The sequence below is a fragment of the Pogonomyrmex barbatus genome, unplaced genomic scaffold (genome assembly GCF_055798465.1).
Source record: "Pogonomyrmex barbatus isolate J1 unplaced genomic scaffold, ASM5579846v1 scaffold11, whole genome shotgun sequence".
NCBI classification, from domain to species: domain Eukaryota; kingdom Metazoa; phylum Arthropoda; class Insecta; order Hymenoptera; family Formicidae; genus Pogonomyrmex; species Pogonomyrmex barbatus.
The window spans coordinates 2,710,333-2,731,795 of NW_028297107.1; the positions used below are offsets into that span (position 1 = coordinate 2,710,333).

Genomic DNA, 21,463 nt, shown 5'->3' on the forward strand with positions numbered 1-21,463 from the left:
GTATCTATCACAATTTGTGATTCGGCGCGTAAAATATTTTATTGTGGCTTGTTGCATCACTCGACTAGATATTAATGAAGAAATGCGACTAAATCGAAATCTAGGATCATTATTTTATTTCTCTCATTTTACACTGCTCGAACCGTTTTGTGTATGTTTCTTTCTCTTCGTTTTGTTTCAATCTATCAGCTAGTACGCATATAGTTATGTGTCTTTTGTTTTTTCAGATTCGATTATTCAACACGAAATGCATGCTTTTAAACCGTTATAGATGTGACAGTCCAATTGCTATACGCTTACATTATATTTTCGACTTTCATGATAAAAGTGATGATACAATTAATGTTTAATAAATCATAAAATAACAGAGAAAATTTTAAATAAAATTTTTTTCTGCAAATTCTAACTTTTTCATTCGTAATTGGATAAAATACAACGTATATAAAAAAATGTAGTCAAAACTACTGTCAAAATGCATTATATCTATGTTGATAGCTGCTCATTCACGGAATAAACATAACGAGGGAATTCATTAACGTTACAAAAAAGAATCGATAACAATCCATTTATATTCACCTTTTTAACATACTTATTATAGATTAATTGAAACCGATTGTAAGTCATATACTCTAATATATCATATTAAAATTGTTGACTCCTCTTAGATGTTGAACTACATTTCCGAATGATAAATGTAACATGTTATATTATTTGTTCTTAAAAAATATCTTGGAAATCTCTACTTTCTTGTTGACTGATGAACTAATATAAATTCCTACTCGTATAGCAAAAGTAAATTGCGTCGTGTTTAAAAGAATGATGATAAATCATCGTGGTATGTTTAATTATCGGAAATTGATTGGATTTTATTTGAGATTTTTTATCGAATTTTTTAAAATGGGAAATATATAGTCGAATTCAGTTCTAACATATAATTAAAGAACAATTTAATAATAAATATATCAAAAACTTTCTTAGCGTACCGTAATTAATGAAATGTGTTAATAATTTCCGTTGTAACTTTTATTTTAACCTAGTAAAAAAATGATAATATGTGCTATCGTCTAGGCCATATTTTAAACATATATTGATGATATAAGATGAATGCAAAGATATGCAATTGTAAAAATTAATTCAAATATTAATTTTACAATACATAATATATTATTTGATAAAAGTGATATATCCAATCTGTTTATTAACCAAATAGATGACTGGAAAGCCGAGGGAATGTGAATAAATCAACTTTTGTTCCATTTTGAAATATACTTTCTAACGTATTAAATGCATAAGACAAATTATTTTTTTAAATGTCAACTTATTAAAAAAATGTGTCCATTTCTATTATGATAATTCATTCATAATACATCGATTTTCGAAGAAACATGAGTATGAACATTAAAGTGTTATTAGTAATTCTAAAAGTAAATATTAAATAAATATTAAATAAATATTAAAATAAATTAAGATTACATATGCTTTCTACAGTTCAATATAATATTATAATGAGTGATTATAAAATGATATCAATAATAAAATCATATCAATTATAAAATATAATATCAATCAAATATAATGTAATATCATCCAATTTTATACAATTATCATTTTAATAATTATTATAATCATATATAAATTATACATAATTACAATTATAAATAATTATAATTATATATAAATATTATTATTGTATATAATATAATAATTACATTAGATTTAAATTGGGACTATGATTGCGATACTATAATATTAATATAATCAAATAGAAGATGTATGAAAGAAAAGCAATTTCTTATTATGGATGTAGGCCTATGTTCTTATTATGCATGTAATTCTTTCTTCAGTTAATGTCAAGATCTGAGAAAAAAGGTAGTAACTTGTAAAGGTCCTTGATATATGATTTAATTGCTCTCAATGTTTTTCTCGAAATCTTCATCATCATCCTTTATTTATTTTGAACTTATCGATAACCTACAAGCCAATGAGAAAGATGTATAAAAAAAAGAAAAAACTGCCTTAATATAGCTAATATGATGTTACATTTTAATTAGGTATATTATTTTATTATTATATTTAAAATGGAATTGTTTTTATTTATCCAAGAAACCACATATTCAAAATCCTTAATACTCAGACAAACGCCAAATTTTTCTAAAATTTGTGTATACCAAAGAGACAATAAATTAAAAGATTTTAATGTATATATGTATTATTAAATTGAGATATGCTTTTGATATTGACAACAAAATAATTTGGGATGTTAAACAAGTAATATATTAAACACATATATTGAAATTATAATATGATATTAAGAGTAGAACACATATTTAATATGAAAATTTTATAACAATTTAAAGATACTTTTTGTATTTAGTATTTGATATATATATAATACATTTGATCTTACTTCTCACAGACTAACAGGTATTTACAACATTTAATACTATTAATTTTAATTGTTCTTTTTGTGTGGCTTCTTAGTATGTATCTTTTCGTTAAAAGTTTGAATTTGTTATTATTCTTTTCAACAACGGATGGTTGTATTATTACCTCAGTAATGTATTTCTTCCCACGGTGCATTTTTAATGGTTTTTTTTGCAAAAAGTATTTTAAATTGCATTTGAGTTAATTATATTTTATAATTATTTTTTTTAATTATATGCAGTATGTCGCGTCTACAATGTCAAAACGAATGTTCGATAAAGCTGTTTAAAAAAAATCGAAGAGAAATAGAAATCCTTGCTTCAATAGAAATATATACAGTGATATACAGTTTCTATTTTGTCAAATTATCAAATTATTTGCTCTACATTTAATTCTATAAGACATAAAAATAATGTTGTTTAATGTATTATCGGTTTTAATATCTATTTCCAATTATATCTCCTTGCTGTTGCACTATAATCTGAAATTAGAATTCGATAATTAATATTATATTTAACCAGATATTTTGCTGATTATAATTATTGAATTACTAATTCAAAGTGATTTTTTGTACATAAACGTCTGCATAATAGAATATTCACTCAAATATTATTTTCGTTCAAAAAAGTTTATATTCACAAATGTAATTTAATTAATTACTAAACATTCATTCTTATTAAAAAAGGGAGATTTAACGAAATTAAGTAAAATTTAATATTACAGTATTTATATATATATATATATATATATATATATATATATATATGTACAAACATCAGAATATTTCATTCTAATATTTAAATCTAATATTTAAATGCGTTATATTCAAGTTATAATATTTAATTAAATTACACATAACAAATACATGACTATCACTTTTACAATAATAATAAAAGATAAATATAAATCAATTTCTAATATGTTACGAAAATTATATTGAAAATTGGCAAATTGACAAATTTGAAAAAATAGTATTGAATATTTTATTATATAAAATATTTTATTTTAATATTTGTAACAGCTATATTTTAATTATAATATTCCGTTATTCAACTTTTGATATTTGTTGTAAACATAAAATCTATTGGTTTATGGAAGAGGAAAACAATGTTTGAAATATTTACCAATTATGTCCTTAATTTTTTTATAATTTCCACAAATATTTTATTGAAAACTTGTACTTGGCTTATTCTCCTCAGCCTGTATAGATACATCAGCACTACTTTCTCCTGTATCTTTATTTATTCTCATTCTTTTGGTGGTGTCGCGGAGATCGTGAATTACAAACAAATGATCCTTTAAGTCTTGTACGTTGAGAGAGGTATTTAAATATTTTTTGCAATAATAACAATATGGTTTTTTAGTGGTTCTATTAAATCTCATATGATTCTTCAACCAAGAATTTTTGATAGAATCTTCAAATTCTTGAAAATGCTTCAAATAGTGAAGATTTAATTTAGAAACGTGATATGCATGTTCCACTGTTTCTCCACAAAAATTGCATGTCGCAGTATACAGTTCGCCTTTTTTGAAATTTTCCCACATCGGCTCAGGATTTTCTTCCATTTGCCACTTGTCGACTTCTTCTTGTTTACATATATTATGTTCGTAGAATAAGTGTGCTTTATGCGAAGTGTCTATTTTTCTCCCTATTAAAAAAATATTCCAACATATTTTGCATTTTATTAATCCACCCTCAATTTTATAAAAATGTTGCCATGCCCAATCTTCCGCTGACATATCTGCACAATATCACACAGCTCAGGTTATTAAACGTATCAACTATGCCAGGTAAGACGAAACTGTCGATGCTCGACAAAATTGTCTATGAAAAGAGGAAGGTGAACTCTCGCTTGAATGTAAATATTAACAAATATTAACATATATTTGATATTTTATTTTATAGCGACATTATGTCACTCTGAGTTTGATTATTTGTTCCTCGGAAGTCAAATCAATGTAATTTTCTATTTGACCATTTATGAGAAATTAGGAAAAGAAATTAATTTAATCGAAAGTTTATATGTCCAATTCATCATTTTTTTTTGTATAATGTTGACAGCAATTATTAAACGAAATACTTGTGATAGCAATTAGTAAACAAAATACTTGTAAATTCTTTATTTTATATAAATTTATCCAAAGAGCATTGACATTGACATACGTATTTAAATCTGAACGGAAGATCAATATAATGAGATTCTACAGGTATGTAATGATTTCGTTTCTTTATTTGTATATTTATTATTTTCTGGCATATATTTTTCAGTAAATTAAATATTCATGTGAATTTTATATTCAATAAATAAAATTCATATATTATATCATTGTACCAAATTGTATCAAAATTATATATTATATAATAAAATCATATATTATATTATTGTATCAATTTGTATCAAAATTTGTATACATTCTTGATATTTGCTTTGGGTGGTGATTGATTGCCTGAACACAGCAAAGGAGAATAAGTGTAATTCTGTAGAAAAATGTTATATATTATTCTTATAAACAAATTAACATTACTCGTGATGGTATCCATCAATCGAATCCTTTTTTCGCTTGGATAAATTTTATTTGAGATAAGTGGACCTTATTCTTATCTACCTGTCTTGCGTTCACTTATGTTCTAAGATCCTTTAAAAATTATTAACGTATCGAACTTTGCTCGTTCGCCGATTACTATTGTACTAGGCTATTTGAAGTATCTATCACAATTTGTGATTCGGCGCGTAAAATATTTTATTGTGGCTTGTTGCATCACTCGACTAGATATTAATCGAAGAAATGCGACTAAATCGAAATCTAGAATCATTATTTTATTTCTCTCATTACACTGCACGAACCGTTTTGTGTATGTTTCTTTCTCTTCGTTTTATGTCAATCCATCAGCTAGTACGCATATAGTTATGTGTCTTTTGTTTTTTCAGATTCGATTATTCAACACGAAATGCATGCTTTTAGACCGTTATAGGTGTGACAGGTCGATCGCTATATGTTTATATTATATTTTCAACTGTCATGTGTCATGATAAAAATGATGATACAATTAATCTTTAATAAATCATAAAATAACAGAGAAAATTTTTAATAAAATATTTTTGTGCAAGTTCTAACTTTTTCATTCGTAATTGGAAAAACGTACAACGTATATAAAAAAATATATCTACTGTCAATTATATCTATGTTGATAGCTGCTCACTCACGAAATAAACATAACGAGGGAATTCATTAACGTTACAAAAAAAAATCGATAACAATCCATTTATATTCGAGAATCTTTTTAACATACTTATTATAGATTAATTGAAACCGATTGTAAGTCATATATTCTGACATATTAAATCAAAATTGTTGACTCCCCTTAGATATTGAACTACATTTCCATATGATAGATGTAACATGTTATGTTATTTGTTCTTAAAAAATATCTTGAATATCTCTACTTTCTTGTTCACTGAGAATGAACTAATATAAATTCCTGCTCGTATAGCAAAAGTAAATTACGTCGTGTTTAAAAGAATGATAATAAATCATCGTGGTATGTTTAATTATCGGAAATTGATTGGATTTTATTTGAGATTTTTTTATCGAATTTTTTAAAATGGGAAATATATCGAATTCAGTTCTAACATATAAGTAAAGAACAATTTAATAATAAATATGTCCAAAACTTTCTTACCGTACCGTACCGTACCGTATAATTAATAAAATGTATTAATAAAATGTATTAAATATTTCCGTTGTAACTTTTACTTTAACCTAATAAAAAAATGATAATATGTGTTATCGTCTAGGCCATGTTTTAAACATATATTGTTGATATAAGATGAATCCAAAGATATACAACTAGTACAATCGAGTGCAATTGTAAAAATTAATTCAAATATTAAATTCTACAATACATAATATAATATTTGATAAAAGTGATATATCCAATCGGTTTATTAACCAAATAGATGACTGGGAAGATGAGGAAATGTGAATAATTAAATCAAATTCTTGTTCCATTTTGAAATATACTTTCTAACATATTAAATGCATAAGACAAATTATTTTTTTAACTGTCAACTTATTATAAAAATGTGTCCATTTTTTTTAACTGTCAACTTATTATAAAAATGTGTCCATTTCTATTATGATAATTCATTCATAATACATCGATTTTTCGAACAAACATGAGTATGAAAATTAAAGTGTTATTAGTAATTCTAAAAATAAATATTAAATAAATATTAAATAAATATTAAAGTAAATATTAAGATTACATATACTTTCTACAGTTCGATATAATATTATAATGAGTGATTATAAAATGATATCAATAATAAAATCATATCAATTATAAAATATAATTGCAATCAAATATAATGTAAATATCACCCAATTTTATACAATTATCATTTTAATAATAATTATTATAATCATATATAAATTATACGTAATTACAATTATAAATAATTATAATTATATATAAATTATTATACATATATTATATATTATTATTGTATATAATATAATAATTGTGTTAGATTTAAATTGGGACTATGATTGCGATACTATAATATTAATATATTAAAATAGAAAATGTATGAAAGGAAAGCAATTTCTTATTATGGATGTAGTCCTATGTTCTTATTATGGATGTAATTCTTTCTTCAGTTAATGTCTGAGAAAAAAGGTAATAACTTGTAAAGGTCCTTGATATATGATTTAATTGCTCTCAATGTCTTTCTCGAAATCTTCATCCTTTATTTATCTTGAACTTATCGATAACCTGCAAGCCAATGAGAGAAATGTGTAAAAAAAAGAAAAAACTGCCTTAATATAGCTAATATGATGTTACATTTTAATTACGTTATATTATTTTATTATTATATTTAAAATGGAATTGTTTTTATTTATCCAAGAAATCACATATTCAAAATCAATTATTAATACTCAGAAAAACGCCTAATTTTTCTAAAATTTGTCTATACTAAAGAGACAATAAATTAAAAGATTTTAATGTATATATGTATTATTAAATTGAGATATGCTTTTGATATTGACAACAAAATAATTTGAGATGTTAAATAAGTAATATATTAAACACATATATTGAGATTATAATATGATATTAAGAGTAGAACACATATTTAATATGAAAACTTTTATAATAATTTAAATATACTTTTTGTATTTAGTACTTGATATATATATTTGATCTTACTTCTCACAGACTAACAAGTATTTGCAACATTTAATACTATTCATTTTAATTGTTCTTTTTGTGTGGCTTCTTATGTATCTTTTCGTTAAAAGTTTGAATTTGTTATTATTCTTTTCAACAACGGATGGTTGTATTATTACCTCAGTAACGTATTTCTTCCCACGGTGCATTTTTAATGGTTTTTTTTGCAAAAAGTATTTTAAATTGCATTTGAGTTAATTATATTTTATAATTATTTTTTTTAATTATATGCAGTATGTCGCGTCTACAATGTCAAAACGAATGTTCGATAAAGCTGTTTAGAAGAAATCGAAGAGAAATAGAAATCCTTGCTTCAATAGAAATATATACAGTGATATATAGTTTCCATTTTGTCAAATTATCAAATTGTTTGCTCTACATTTAATTCTATAAGACATAAAAATAATGTTGTTTAATGTATTATCGGTTTTAATATCTATTTCCAATTATATCTCCTTGCTGTTGCACTATAAACTGAAATTAGAATTCGATAATTAATATTATATTTAACCAGATATTTTGCGGATTATAATTATTGAATTACTAATTCAAAGTGCTTTTTTGTACATAAACGTCTGCATAATAGAATATTCACTCAAATATTATTTTCGTTCAAAAAAATTTATATTCACAAATGTAATTTAATTAATTACTAAACATTCAGATATTAAAAAAGGGAGATTTAACGAAATTAAGTAAAATTTAATATTACAGTATTTGTATATATATATATACAAACATCAGAATATTTCATTCTAATATTTAAATCATGCGTTATATTCAAGTTATAATATTTAATTAAATTACATATAACAAATACATGACTATCACTTTTACAATAATAATAAAAGATAAATATAAATCAATTTCTAATATGTTACGAAAATTATATTGAAAATTGGCAAATTGACAAATTTGAGAAAATATTATTGAATATTTTATTATATAAAATATTTTATTTTAATATTTGTAACAGCTATATTTTAATTATAATGTTCCGTTATTCAACTTTTGATATTTGTTGTAAACATAAAATCTGTTTATGGAAGATGAAAACAATGTTTGAAATATTTACCGATTATGTCCTTAATTTTTTATAATTTCCACAAATATTTTATTGAAAACTTGTACTTGGCTTATTCTCCTCAGCCTGTATAGATACATCAGCACTACTTTCTTCTGTATCTTTATCTATTCTCATTTCTTTGGTGGTGTCGCGGAGTTCGTGAATTGTAAACAAATGATCTTTTAAGTCTTGTATGTTGAGAGAGGTATTTAAAAAGTCTTTGCAATAATAACAAAATGGTTTTTTAGTGGTTCTATTAAATCTCATATGATTATTCAACCAAGAATTTTTGATAGAATTTTCAAATTGTTTAAGATGCTTCGAACAGTGAAGATTTAAATTAGAAACGTCATATGCATGTTTTACTGTTTGTCCACAAAAATCGCATATCGCAGCGTATAGTTCGCCTTTTTTGAAATTTTTCCATATCGGCTCAGGATTTTCTTCCATTTTCCACTTGTCGACTTCTTCTTTTGGACATATGTTATGTACGTAGAATAAGTGTGCTTTATGCGAAGTGAGTATTTTTCCCTCTATTAAAAAGTTATTCCCACATATTTTGCATTTTATTAATCCATCCTCAGTTTGATGAAAATATTGCCATGCCCAATCTTCCGCTGACATATCTGCACAATATCACACAGCTCAAGTTATTAAACGTATCAACTATGCCAGGTAAGACGAAACTGTCGATGCTCGACGAAATTGTCTATGAAAAGAGGAAAGTCGTGAACTCTCGCTTGAATGTAAACAAATATTAGCATATATTTTGATTTTATTTTATAGCGACATTATGTCGCTCTGACTTTGATTATTTGTTCCTCGGAAGTCAAATCAATGTAATTTTCTATTTGACCATTTATGAGAAATTAGGAAAAGAAATTAATTTAATCGAAAGTTTATATGTCCAATTCATCATTTTTTTTTATATAATGTTGATAGCCATTATTAAACGAAATACTTGTGATAGCAATTAGTAAACAAAATACTTGTAAATTCTTTATTTTATATGAATTTATCCGAAGAGCATTGACATTGACATACATATTTAAATCTGAACGAAAGATTGATATAACGAGATTCTACAGATGTGTGATGAGTTCGTTTATTTATTTATTTATATGTTTTTATTTCCTGGCATATATTTTTCAGTAAATTAAATATTCATGTGAATTTTATTTTCAATAAATGTAAAATTCATATATTATATTATATCATTGTACCAAATTGTATCAAAATTATATATTATATAATAAAATCATATATTATATTATTGTATCAATTTGTATCAAAATTTGTATACATTCTTGATTTTGCTTTAGGTGGTGATGGATTGCCTATCACAGCAAAGGAGAATAAGTGTAATTCTCTAGAAAAATATTATATATTATTCTGATAAACAAATTAACATTAGTCGTGACGGTATCCATCAATCGAATCCTCTTTTCGCTTGGATAAATTTTATTTGAGATAAGTGGACCTTATTCTCGTCTATCTATTGCGTTCACTTATGTTCTAAGATCCTTTAAAAATTATTAACATATCGAACTTTGTTCGTTCTACGATCAATATTGTCTGGTGCTAGGCAATTTGAAGTATCTACAATTTGTGATTCGGCGCGTAAAATATTATATGGCTTGTTGCATCACTCGACTAAATATTAATCGAAGAAATGCGATTAAATCGAAATCTAGAATCATTATTTTATTTCTCTCATTATACTGCTCGAACCGTTTTGTGTATGTTTCTTTTTCTTCGTTTTGTTTCAATCCATCAGCTAGTACATATGTAGTTATGTGTTTTTTGTTTTTCCAAATTCGATTATTCAACACGAAATGCATGCTTTTAGACCGTTATAGGTGTGACAGTCCGATCGCTACACGCTTATATTATATTTTCAACTGTCATGTATCATGATAAAAGTGATGATACAATTAATGTTTAATAAATCATAAAATAACAGAAAAAATTTTTAATAAAATATTTTTGTGCAAGTTCCAACTTTTTCATTCGTAATTGGATAAAATGCGTACAACGTATATAAAAAACGTAAACGTAACGAAGGAACTCATCAACGTTACAAAAAAGAATCGATAACAATTCATTTATATTCGAGAACCTTTTTAACATGCTTATTATAGGTTAATTGAAACCGATTGTAAGTCATATACTCTGACATATTAGCTTAAAATTGTTGACTGTTCTTACATATTGAACTACATTTCCATATGATAGATGTAACATATTATGTTATTTTGTTCTTAAAAAATATCTTGAAAATAACTGCTTTCTCGTTCACTGAGAATAAACTAATATAAATTTCTCGTATAGCAAAAGTAAATTACGTCGTATTTAAAAGAATGATCATAAATCATCATGGTATGTTCAATGATTGAAAATTGATTAGACTTTATTTGAGATTTTTTTATCGAATTTTTTAAAAATGGGAAATATATAGTATATTTTATCGAATTCAGTTCTAACATATAATTAAAGAACAATTTAATAATAAATATGTCCAAAACTTTCTCACCGTACCGTACCGTATAAATAATGAAATGTGATTAAATATTTCCGTTGTAACTTTTACTTTAACCTAATGAAAAAATGATAATATGTGCTATCGTCTAGGCCATGTTTTAAACATATATTGTTGATATAAGATGAATGCAAAGATATGCAATTGTAAAAATTAATTCAAATATTAAATTCTACAATACATAATATATTATTTGATAAAAGTGATATGTCCGATCGGTTTATTAACCAAATAGATGACTGGGAAACCGAGGGAATGTGAATAATTAAATCAACTCTTGTTCCATTTTGAAATTCTTTCTAACATATTAAATGCATAAGACAAATTGTTTTTTTAAATGTCAACTTATTATAAAAATGTGTCCATGTCTATTATGATAATTCATTCATAATACATCGATTTTCGAAAAAACATGAGTGTGACAGCTAAAGTATTAGTAAATTCTAAAAGTAAATATTAAGTAAATATTAAGTTAATATTATATTAAATATTAAGATTACATATGCTTTCTACAGTTCAATATAATGTTATAATGAGTGATTATAAAATGAGTGATTATAAAATCATATCAATTGTAAAATATATTTTCAATCAAATATAATGTAAATATCAACCAATTTTATACAATTATCATTTTAATAATAATTATTATAATCATATATAAATTATACATAATTACAATTATAAATAATTATAATTATATATTAATATTATTATTGTATATAATATAATAATTAGATTATTAGATTTAAATTAGGACTATGATTGCGATACTATAATATTATATACTCAAATAGATGATGTATAAAAGGAAAGCAATTTCTTATTATGGATGTAGTCCTATGTTCTTATGGATAATCCTTTCTTCAGTTAATGTCAAGATCTGAGAAAAAAGGTAGTAACTTGTAAAGGTCCTAACTTGATATATGATTTAATTACTCTCAACATCTTTTTCGAAATCTGCATCATCCTTTATTTATCTTGAACTTATCGATAACCTGCAAGCCAATGAGTGAGATGTATAAAAAAAAGAAAAAACTGCCTTAATATAGCTAATATGATGTTACATTTTAATTAGATATATTATTTTATTATTATATCAAAAATGGAATTGTTTTTATTTATCCAAGAAATCACATATTCAAAATCAATTAATTAATACTCATTAATACTCAGAAAAACGTCTAATTTTTCTAAAATTTGTGTATACCAAAGAGACAATAAATTAAAAGATTTTAATGTATATATGTATTATTAAATTGAGATATGCTCTTGACAACAAAATAATTTAGTATGTTAAACAAGTAATATATTAAACACATATATTGAGATTATAATATGACATTAATAGTAGAACACATACTTAATATGAAAATTTTTAATATGAAAATATTTAATATGAAAATTTTTATAATAATTTGAAGATGCTTTTTGTATTTAGTACTTGATATATATAATATATTTGATTTTACTTTTCACAGACTAACAGCTATTTGCAACATTTAATACTATTCATTTTAATTGTTCTTTTTGTGTGTGTTCTTTTTGATGATGGGAATTCTTCTTAGTATGTATCGTTTCGTTAAGAATTTGAATTTGTATTGCAAAAAGTATTTTAAATGCGTTTGAGTTAATTATATTTTATAATTATTTTTTTTAATTATATGCAGAATGTCGCGTCTGCAATGTCAAAACGAATGTTCGATAAAGCTTTAATTTAGAAGAAATCGAAGAGAAATAGAAATCCTTGCTTCAATAGAAATATATACAGTGATATATAGTTAATTTTGTCAAATTATCAAATTATTTGCTACATTTCATTCTTTAAAGTATAAGACACAAAAATGATGTTGTTTAATGTATTATCGGTTTTAATATCTATTTCGAATTATATCTACATTCTCCTTGCTGTTGCACTATAAACTGAAATTAGAATTCGATAATTAATATTACATTTAACCAGATATTTTGCTGATTATAATTATTGAATTACTAATTCAAAGTACTTTTTTTTATATAAACGTCTGCATAATAGGATATTTACTCAAATATTATTTCCATTCAAAAAAGTTTATATTCACAAATGTAATTTAAGTAATTACTAAACATTCAGATATTAATAAAGAGAGATTTAACGAAATTAAATATTGCAATATAAAGTTAAATATTGCAATACACACACACACACACACACACACACACACACACACACACACACACACACACACACACACACACACACATATACACAAACGTCAGAATATTTTATCTAATATTTAAATCATGCTTTACATTCTAATCATACTATATTTTTAATTAAATTATAAATGACAAATACATGATTATCACTTCTACAATAATAGTAAAAGATAAATATAAGTCAATTTCTAATATGTTATGAAAATTATATTGAAAATTGGCAAATTGACAAATTTGAGAAAATATTATTGAATATTTTATTATATAAAGTATTTTATTTTAATATTTGTAACAGCTATATTTTAATTATAATATTCCGTTATTCAACTTTTGTTGTAAACATAAAATCTATTGGTTTATGGAAGAGGAAAACAATGTTTGAAATATTTACCAATTATGTCCTTAATTTTTTATAATTTCCACAAATATTCTGTTCTATTGAAAACTTGTACTTGGCTTATTCTCCTCAGCCTGTATAGATACATCAGCACTACTTTCTTCTGTATTTTTATCTACCATTCTTTTGGTGGTGTCGCGGAGATCGTGAATTATAAACAAATGATCCTTTAAGTCTTGTATGTTGGAAGAGGTATTTAAACATTTTTTGCAATAATAACAATATGCTTTCTTATGTTTTCTATTAAATCTCATATGATTCTTCAACCAAGAATTCATGATAGAATTTTCAAATTTTTCAAAATGCTTCGAACAGTGAAGATGTAAATTATGAATCTTATATGCATGTTCCACTGTTTCTCCACAAAAATTGCATATCGCAGTGTATATTTCGCCTTTTTTGAAATTTTGCCAGATCCGGTCAGGATTTTCTTCCATTTGCCACTTGTCGACTTCTTCTTGTTTACATATATTATGTACGTAGAATAAATGTGTTTTATGCGAAGTGACTATTTTTCTCTCTGTTGGAAAGATACTCCCACATATTTTGCACTTTAATCCATCCTCATCAGTTTTACGAAAATATTCCCATGCCCAACTTTCCGCTGTCATTATATCTGCACAATATCACACAGCTCAGGTTATTAAACGTATCAACCATGCCAGGCAAGACAAAACTGTCGATGCTCGACGAAATTGTCTATGAAAAAAGGAAGGTCATGAACTTTCGCTTGAATGTAAATAAATATTAGCATATATTTTGATTTTATTTTATAGTGACATTATGTCGCTCTGAGTTTGATTATTTGTTCCTCGGAAGTCAAATCAATGTAATTTTCTATTCGACCATTTATAAGAAATTAGGAAAAGAAATTAATTTAACCGAAAGTTTATATGTCCAATTCATCATTTAATTTTTTTATATAATGTTGATAGCAATTATTAAACGAAATACTTGTGATAGCAATTAGTAAACAAAATACTTGAAAATTCTTTATTTTATATAAATTTATCCAAAGAGCATTGACATTGACATACGTATTTAAATCTGAAAGAAAGATCGATGTAACGAGATTCTACGAGAGATGTATGATGGGTCCGTTTATTTATTTATTTATATGTTTTTATTTCCTGGCATATATTTTTCAGTAAATTAAATATTCATGTGAATTTTATATTCAATAAATATAAAATTCACACATATTATATCATTGTACCAAATTGTATCAAAATTATATATTATATCATATATTATATTATTGTATCAATTTATATGAAAATTTGTACATTCTTGATATTTGCTTTGGGTGGTGATGGATTGCCTATCACAGCAAAGGAGAATAAGTGTAATTCTGTAGAAAAATGTTATATATTATTCTGATAAACAAATTAACATTATTCGTGACGGTATCCATCAATCGAATCTTCTTTTTGCTAGGATAAATTTTGTTTGAGATAAGTCGACCTCATTTTCTTCTACCTATCTTGCGTTCACTTATCTTCTAAAATCCTTCAAAAATTATTAACGTATCGAACTTTGCTCGTTCTTCGATCAATATTATCTGGTGCTAGGCAATTTAAAGTACCGCAATTTGTGAATCGGCGCGTAAAATATTATATTGTAGCTTGTTGCATCACTCGACTAGATATTAATCGAAGAAATGCGATTAAATCGAAATCTAGAATCCTTATTTTATTTCTCTCATTACACTGCTCGAACCGTTTTGTGTATGTTTCTTTCTCTTCGTTTTGTTTCAATCCATCAGCTAATACGCATATAGTTATGTGTTTTTTTGTTTTTTCAAATTCGATTATTCAACACGAAATGCATGCTTTTAGACCGTTATAAGTGTGACAGTCCGATCGCTACACGCTTATATTATATTTTCAACTGTCATGTATCATGATAAAAGTGATGATACAATTAATGTTTAATAAATCATAAAATAACAGAGAAAATTTTTAATAAAATATTTTTGTGCAAGTTCCAACTTTTTCATTCGTAATTGGATAAAATGCGTACAACGTATATAAAAAAATATATCTACTGTCAAAATGCATTATATCTATGTTGATAGCTGCTCACTCACGGAATAAACGTAACGAGGGAACTCATCAACGTTACAAAAAAGAATCGATAACAATTCATTTATATTCGAGAACCTTTTTAACATGCTTATTATAGGTTAATTGAAACCGATTGTAAGTCATATACTCTGACATATTAGCTTAAAATTGTTGACTGCTCTTACATACTGAACTACATTTCCATATGATAGAACATATGATGTAACATATTATGTTATTTTGTTCTTAAAAAATATCTTGGAAATAACTGCTTTCTCGTTCACTGAGAATAAACTAATATAAATTCCTGCTCGTATAGCAAAAATAAATTACGTCGTGTTTAAAAGAATGATGATAAATCATCGTGGTATGTTCAACTGGAAATTGATTGGATTTTATTTGAGATTTTTTTTATCGAATTTCTTAAAATGGGAAATATATATAGTCGAATTCAGTTCTAACATATAATTAAAGAACAATTTAATAATAAATATGTCAAAAACTTTCTTACCGTACCGTACCGTACCGTATAATTAATGAAATGTGTTAAATATTTCCGTTGCAACTTTTACTTTAATCTAATAAAAAAATGATAATATGTGCTATCGTCTAGGCCATGTTTTAAACATATATTGTTGATATAAGATGAAATGCAAAGATATGCAACTGTAGTACAACTGAATGCAATTGTAAAAATTAATTCAAACATTAAATTCTATAATACATAATATATTATTTAACAAAAGTGATATATCCAATTCATTTATTAATCAAATAGATGACTGGGAAGCCGGGAATGTGAATAATTAAATCAAATTCTTGTTCCATTTTAAAATATACTTTCTAACATATTAAATGCATAAGACAAATTATTTTTTTAAATGTCAACTTATTATAAAAATGTGTCCATTTCTATCATGATAATTCATTCATAATATATCAATTTTCGAAAAAACATGAGTGTGACAATTAAAGTGTTATTAGTAATTCTACAAATAAATATTAAGTAAATATTAAGTAAATGTTAAAGTAAATATTAAGATTACATATGCTTTTTACAGTTCAATATAATGTTATAATGAGTGATTATAAAATGACTGATTATAAAATCATATCAATTGTAAAATGTAATTTCAATCAAATATAATGTAAATATCAATCAATTTTATACAATTATCATTTTAATAATAATTATTATAATCATATATAAATTATACATAATTACAATTATAAATAATTATAATTACATATAAATATTATTATTGTAAATAATATAATAATTATATATAAATTAGGACTATTGCGATATATAATATTAAGTATATAATATAATAGTCCTATAATATTAATATAATCAAATAGATGATATATGAAAGAAAAGAGTCTCTTATTATGGAAGAATTTCTTATTGTGGATGTAGTCCTATGTTCTTATTATGGATGTAATTCTTTCTTCAGTTAATGTCAAGATCTGAGAAAAAAGGTAGTAACTTGTAAAGGTCCTTGATATATGATTTAATTGCTCTCAATGTCTTTCTCGAAATCTTCATCCATTATTTATCTTGAACTTATCGATAACCTGCAAGCCAATGAGAGAGATGTATAAAAAAAAGAAAAAACTGCCTTAATATAGCTAATATGATGTTACATTTTAATTAGGTATATTATTTTATTATTATATTTAAAATGGAATTGTTTTTATTTATCCAAGAAATCACATATTCAAAATCAATTATTAATACTCAGAAAAACGCCTAATTTTTCTAAAATTTGTCTATACTAAAGAGACAATAAATTAAAAGATTTTAATGTATATATGTATTATTATTATTATTGAGATATGCTTTTAATATTGACAACAAAATAATTTGGGATGTTAAACAAGTAATATATTAAACACATATATTGAGATTATAATATGATATTAAGAGTAGAACACATATTTAATATGAAAATTTTATAATAATTTAAAGATACTTTTTGTATTTAGTACTTGATATATATAACATATTTGATCTTACTTCTCACAGACTAACAGATATTTACAACATTTAATGCTATTCATTTTAATTGTTCTTCTTGTGTGGCTTCTTAGTATGTATCTTTTCGTTAATAGTTTGAATTTGTTATTATTCTTTTCAACAACGGATGGTTATATTATTACCTCAGTAATGTATTTCTTCCCACGGTGCATTTTTAATGGTTTTTTTTACAAAAAGTATTTTAAATTGCATTTGAGTTAATTATATTTTATAATTATTTTTTCTAATTATATGCAGTATGTCGCGTCTACAATGTCAAAACGAATGTTCGATAAAGCTGTTTAGAAAAAATCGAAGAGAAATAGAAATCCTTGCTTCAATAGAAATACATACAGTGATATATAGTTTCTATTTTGTCAAATTATCAAATTGTTTGTTCTACATTTAATTCTATAAGACATAAAAATAATGTTGTTTAATGTATTATCGGTTTTAATATCTATTTCCAATTATATCTCCTTGCTGTTGCACTATAATCTGAAATTAGAATTCGATAATTAATATTATATTTAACCAGATATTTTGCTGATTATAATTATTGAATTACTAATTCAAAGTGCTTTTTTGTACATAAACGTCTGCATAATAGAATATTCACTCAAATATTATTTTCGTTCAAAAAAGTTTATATTCACAAATGTAATTTAATTAATTACTAAACATTCAGATATTAAAAAAGGGAGATTTAACGAAATTAAGTAAAATTTAATATTACAGTATTTATATATATATGTATATATACAAACATCAGAATATTTCATTCTAATATTTAAATCATGCGTTATATTCAAGTTATAATATTTAATTAAATTACATATAACAAATACATGACTGTCACTTTTACAATAATAATAAAAGATAAATTTAAATCAATTTCTAATATGTTACGAAAATTATATTGAAAATTGGCAAATTGACAAATTTGAGAAAATATTATTGAATATTTTATTATATAAAATATTTTATTTTAATATTTGTAACAGCTATATTTTAATTATAATATTCCGTTATTCAACTCTTGATATATTTGTTGTAAAATCTATTGGTATATGGAAGAGGAAAACAATGTTTGAAATATTTACCAATTATGTCCTTAAATTTTTATAATTTCCATAAATATTTTATTGAAAACTTGTACTTGGCTTATTCTCCTCAGCCTGTATAGATACATCAGCACTACTTTCTTCTGTATCTTTATCTATTCTCATTCTTCTGGTGGTGTCGCGGAGATCGTGAATTAAAAACAAATGATCCTTTAAGTCTTGTATGTTGAGAGAGGTATTTAAAAAGTCTTTGCAATAATAACAATATGGTTTTTTAGTGGTTCTATTAAATCTCATATGATTCTTCAACCAAGAATTTTTGATAGAATTTTCAAATTCTTGAAAATGCTTCAAATAGTGAAGATTTAATTTAGAAACGTTATATGCATGTTTCACTGTTTCTCCACAAAAATTGCACGTCGCAGTATACAGTTCGCCTTTTTTGAAATTTTCCCACATCGGCTCAGGATTTTCTTCCATTTTCCACTTGTCGACTTCTTCTTTTGGACGTATGTTATGTTCGTAGAATAAGTGTGCTTTATGCGAAGTGTCTATTTCTCTCCCTATTAAAAAGATACTCCCATATATTTTGCATTTTATTAATTCTCCATTCTCAGTTCTATGAAAATATTGCCATGCCCAATCTTCCGCTGACATATCTGCACAATATCACACAGCTCAGGTTATTAAACGTATCAACTATGCCAGGTAAGACGAAACTGTCGATGCTCGACGAAATTGTCTATGAAAAGAGGAAGGTCGTGAACTCTCGCTTGAATGTAAACAAATAGCTTATATTTTGATTTTATTTTATAGCGACATTATGTCGCTCTGAGTTTGATTATTTGTTCCTCGGAAGTCAAATCAATGTAATTTTCTATTTGACCATTTATGAGTAATTAGGAAAAGAAATTAATTTAATCGAAAGTTTATATGTCCAATTCATCATTTAATTTTTTTATATAATGTTGATAGCAATTATTAAACGAAATACTTGTGATAGCAATTAGTAAACAAAATACTTGTAAATTCTTTATTTTATATAAATTTATCCAAAGAGCATTGACATTGACATACGTATTTAAATCTGAACGAAAGATTGATATAACGAGATTCTACAGATGTATGATGAGTTCGTTTATTTATTTATTTATATGTTTTTATTTCCTAATATATTTTTCAGTAAATTAAATATTCATGTGAATTTTATATTTAATAAATATAAAATTCACACATATTATATCATTGTACCAAATTGTATCAAAATTATATATTATATCATATATTATATTATTGTATCAATTTATATGAAAATTTGTATACATTCTTGATATTTGCTTTGGGTGGTGATGGATTGCCTATCACAGCAAAGGAGAATAAGTGTAATTCTGTAGAAAAATGTTATATATTATTCTTACAAATTAACATTACTCGTAACAGTATCCATCAATCGAATCCTCTTTTTGGATAAATTGGATAAATTTTGTTTGAGATAAGTCAACGATCTCATTCTCGTCTATCTATCTTGCGTTCAATTATGTTCTAAAATCCTTTAAAAGTTATTAACGTATCGAACTTTGCTCGTTCGTCATCAATATTGTCTGCAATTTGAAGTATCTACCGCAATTTGTATTCGGCGCGTAAAATATTACATGGTGGCTTGTTGCATCACTCGACTAGATATTAATCGAAGAAATGCGATTAAACCGAAATCTAGAATCATTATCTTATTTCTCTCATTACGTTGCTCGAACCATCTTGTGTATGTTCTTTTTTTTCTCTCCATTTTGCTTCACGCTGACAATCGACCAGCTGGTACGCGTCGTATAGTCGTATGTCTCTACTTGTTCTTACAGATTCAACTATCCAATACAAAATGCATGTTTTATCGTTAGAGATATGACGGTCCGATCGCCATACATTTACATTATATTTTCAATTGTCATGTTTTATGATAAAATTATGATATAATCAATATTTAATTAATCATAAGATAGCAGAGAAAATTTAAAATAAATTATTTTTATGCAATTTCTAACTTTTTCATCCGTAATTGGATGAAATGCATACAACATATATAAAACATGTATCTACTGTTAAAATGTGCTATCTCTACGTTGATATCCGCTCACTCACGAAATAAACGTAACGATGGGACTCGTCAGCATTACAAAAAAGAATCACAATTAATTTATATTCTATGGTATCTTTTTAACATGCTTTTTTATTACAGGATAATTGAACCGATTGTAACTCATATACTTTGATATATTTATTAGATTAGAATTGTTCACTTCTCTTATATTAAACTAAATTTTCATTATGATGGATGTAACATATTACATTATTTTAATCTTAAAAAATATTTCGAAAATAACTGTTTTTTGCGATGTTAACAATATTCTAACATAATTTCCTTCTCGTATAGCAAAAGTCAATATCGTTGTGTCGATGA

General features: G+C 24.7%; 1 protein-coding gene and 3 long non-coding RNA genes across 6 annotated transcripts in view; 1 reads left to right on the forward strand and 3 right to left on the reverse strand.

Annotated features, from left to right (window-relative positions):
• form3 (FH2 domain-containing protein formin 3) overlaps window positions 1–21,463 on the forward strand; it is a 61,524-nt gene that overhangs the window by 27,337 nt on the left and 12,724 nt on the right. The window lies entirely within an intron of this gene.
• Window positions 1,247–4,254, reverse strand: LOC105422685 (uncharacterized). 2 transcript variants are annotated; one of them, XR_016138010.1, is made up of 3 exons: window positions 3,549–4,254; window positions 2,408–2,905; window positions 1,247–1,971 (listed from the first exon to the last, which is right to left on the reverse strand). It is a non-coding gene; the product is annotated as an uncharacterized LOC105422685 (long non-coding RNA). The 2 variants fall into 2 exon arrangements; XR_016138011.1 differs by having other exon boundaries at window positions 2,551–2,905; window positions 3,549–4,253.
• Window positions 6,424–9,428, reverse strand: LOC148937710 (uncharacterized). The gene is made up of 3 exons (XR_016138009.1): window positions 8,733–9,428; window positions 7,777–8,131; window positions 6,424–7,201 (listed from the first exon to the last, which is right to left on the reverse strand). It is a non-coding gene; the product is annotated as an uncharacterized LOC148937710 (long non-coding RNA).
• On the reverse strand, window positions 16,741–19,750 carry LOC105423372 (uncharacterized). The gene is made up of 3 exons (XR_016138008.1): window positions 19,048–19,750; window positions 18,088–18,442; window positions 16,741–17,502 (listed from the first exon to the last, which is right to left on the reverse strand). It is a non-coding gene; the product is annotated as an uncharacterized LOC105423372 (long non-coding RNA).